The sequence below is a fragment of the Furipterus horrens genome, unplaced genomic scaffold (genome assembly GCF_987537825.1).
Source record: "Furipterus horrens unplaced genomic scaffold, mFurHor1.1.pri manual_scaffold_3, whole genome shotgun sequence".
In the NCBI taxonomy this organism is placed as follows: Eukaryota; Metazoa; Chordata; class Mammalia; order Chiroptera; family Furipteridae; genus Furipterus; species Furipterus horrens.
This window is the reverse complement of record NW_028327173.1, coordinates 170,873,968-170,877,128: the sequence shown is the minus strand read 5'-3', so window position 1 is coordinate 170,877,128 and position 3,161 is coordinate 170,873,968. Positions and strand designations below refer to the sequence as shown.

At 36.8% G+C, this 3,161-nt stretch overlaps 1 pseudogene; it reads right to left on the bottom strand.

Annotated features, from left to right (window-relative positions):
* Positions 1–597: 597 nt before the first annotated feature.
* Positions 598–943, bottom strand: LOC150016708 (large ribosomal subunit protein eL33 pseudogene; annotated as a pseudogene).
* Between the last annotated feature and the right edge of the window lie 2,218 nt (positions 944–3,161).

The window sequence follows — 3,161 nt, the reverse complement described above, 5'->3', positions numbered from 1 at the left end:
ATAAGGCTTTATTTTCCCAGTGCTGAAACCCTGGGCTGCGCAGTCTGGCCAGGGACTGGGACTACTCTCCAGGTGCCCCTCCAGGCTTTTATTCACCACACATGAATGTGGGACCACCCATTCCACCAGCCACAATCACTGTCTTGCCACTGCTGCCTTGCCTCTGCCACACCATGTCCTCTCCATCCCAGGTCCCAGTCTTTGCCCCTCCTACCCATCTGGATGAATATTTCTTCTCTAAATCCTTGGTTGTCAGACTTTCATACAATTTGGTTTTCTGGCAGTTTTGGTTGTTTTTTGTTTTGAAGTTAGTTGTGATCTTTCTTATGGTTGTGCAAGGAGGTGAAACGTGTCTACCTATGCCTCCATCTTGGCCAGGCAGTTTACTTTAAAAAAAAAATTAATATAATGAAATTTGCTTTCTTTGGTTAATTGTTTAAATGACATATTTGATCCATCCTTTCTACTAAACTCATTTCTGTTTTCATATTTTGGTGTATTTTTATGTGTCTTTTGTAAGCAACATACAATTGGGTCTTTTAAAAAAATTTCTAACAATTTTTTTTTCTTTTAATAAGAGTACAAATCGACCTTTATTTACTTTACAATGAGTTTAAATCCTTGAGGGCACACCATTACACAGATTCTGTGTCCAATGGCCTTAGCAGGAGAGTTACTTTGGAATTGACACAAGCTATGCCACTGTTCCCATAAGCATCAGTTACCTTTCCCCAGATTACTCTAGTTTTGTTCAGTTTGCCACCAGGACTCTCTGTGTTGATCTTTGCTTTATACACATAAGCAATTTCTTACCTAGATGGAATTCAGTTTCATCTCAAGCATAAATACATTGAATTTTAAGAAGAGCTGTGTGTTTCCTCTGGTTCCAGAGGCCCCATGTATAGCCAGCAAAAATGGCTTTGGACCACAGCCATTTGTCATTTTAGAAGTCCTGTTCCCAGCAGGCCTCCACAGGCTCTAAGACAGTGGAAAGAGACAATCTGTGCTTTTTAATTGGGAGTTTCATTCCTTTATGTTCACTTTGATTATAAAACCACTTATTAGTTGTGGTTGAGTCTACTACCTTGCTATTTGTTTTCTATTTTTCCCATCTTTTATTTTCTTCCTCCCTTCATGCCTTGTTTTTATTAACCAAGGATTTTAATATTCCATTTTATCTTTTTGTTTTTCTTTTACTATCAGTCTTTTAGTAGTTATACTAGATTTTAAAATATGTATTGTGAACGTATTACAGTTTGCCTGTCCTTGTCACAAATAATGTGAGCATCTTACAACAGTTTGTCTCCATTTATCCCACACACCTCTTAATTTATTTTATATACATATTTTATTGCTTCCCTATGTATAAGCCACATAAATATTTGTTATGATTGTTATTTCAATAGTCAAGAGTTTCTTATATTTACTCAGCATGATGATTTGAGATTATTTACCTTCAACCTGAATAAAGTCCTTTAGGATTTATTATCATGTTAGCCTGCTAGGCATGCAACTTTTTTAGCTTATTTGTCTGAGAACGTTTTTTTAAAGCTTTCCTTTCTTTTGGGTGGGGGGGTATTGAAATCTAGGTTGGCAGGGATTTTTTTCCTTTCAGCTCTTTAAAGATATTATTCTATTGCCTTCCAGCTTCCATAAATTTTTGTTGTAACTATTATCTTTATTGTTTTCTCAACAGATATTGTATCTTTTTTCTGGCTGCTTTAAAGATTTCCTTTTTATCTCAAGTTTTCAGAAGTGTAACTGTGGTGTGCTTAGGTGTTGTTTTCTCTTATTATTTGCTTGGTGTTTGTGAAAATTTTTAAACCTGTGAGCTTTATCATTTGTTAGATAGATAGGCAAATTCTCAGCCATCATTCTTTAAATACTGCTGATGCTTGTCTCTCTCTCCTCTCCTTCTGGGACTCAAATTAATTGTATATTGATTTTTTTACCTATGCCCCATATCTTTCTCATACTTTGTTATTTTCCATTATTTTTCCTGTCTGTGTTCAGTTTAAGTATTTTTCTGTGATTAACTTTGAGTCTAGACTGGTGCTGTAATCATTCAAATAGTTCTTAAATTCAGGTATCTCAACTTACATTTCTAGAATTTCCATTTGATTCCTATTCACTGACTCAAATTCTCTGCTGAAGTATTCTAACTTTTCATCCATTTTGTTCACCTTTTCCTCCAATTTCTTTAACATACCAATTGTACTTATTTTGACATTTTATCAGATAACTCTAATATCTGAATTATCTCTGGGTGTGCTTTTTTCCTATTTTACCTCATGACCATTTGGTGGTTGTTTTTTCTTTGCATGTCCAGTGACTTTTTTTGTTGTTTGTTTTGTTTTGTCCTGTTTGTTTCGTTTACTGTTGATCTCATGATGATTTGGTTGTTCTCTTTTTTTTGTGCATATACAGTGGGTTTTTGGTTTTGTTTTTTTGTCCTACTGGTTAATACGGTGACTATTACAGTGAAGAGACTCTAGATTATATTGCCTTCCTCTGAATGTTGAATCTTGTTCTGACAGCAAGTGCCTATTTAAGTTTAGTCCTTACTTCTGCTGTGTAACACTGCTAACTCATGGTCCTTAATGCTAGGATGTGGACTTCCTGGGGTCTCTGTTAAGTGCCTAGATATTCACGAAGGTTTATACATTCTAAATTAGGTCAGGCCTAGTCTCTCATGTCTTCTCATTATTGTGCAACCCCTGAAGTCTCTGTTCAGCTCTCAGCCTCCCAGGCACTATTCTCTGGTAGGTCTCTCAGAGTCCTGCCCTGTTCATACGTATCTTAACAGTGGCCAAGTACCTAAGGGAAATTTTTTACTTGATTTTGGAGGGTTCTTTCTCTGCAGCTCCCTCCTTTAAGGGACTTTGGCCTTTAAACACAGCTATGTTAGTAGGCCTTCCTCTGCTTCCTCTGCCCATAGACACTGCTGTTCTCTACTTGGGCTTCATATCCCTGGTCTGCAACGAATATCACACTGGCCTCATGTGCTTCCCCTTTCTGAAGGGTAATAATCCTGCCTTGGTTGCTGAACAGTGCCTGCAATTGTTGTTTTATACAATCTGTCTAGCTTTTATTGTTGTTTACAGCAGGAAGATGAGTCCAATGTCAGGTACTCAAAAATAAATAGAGCTCAAAGTCAAGAG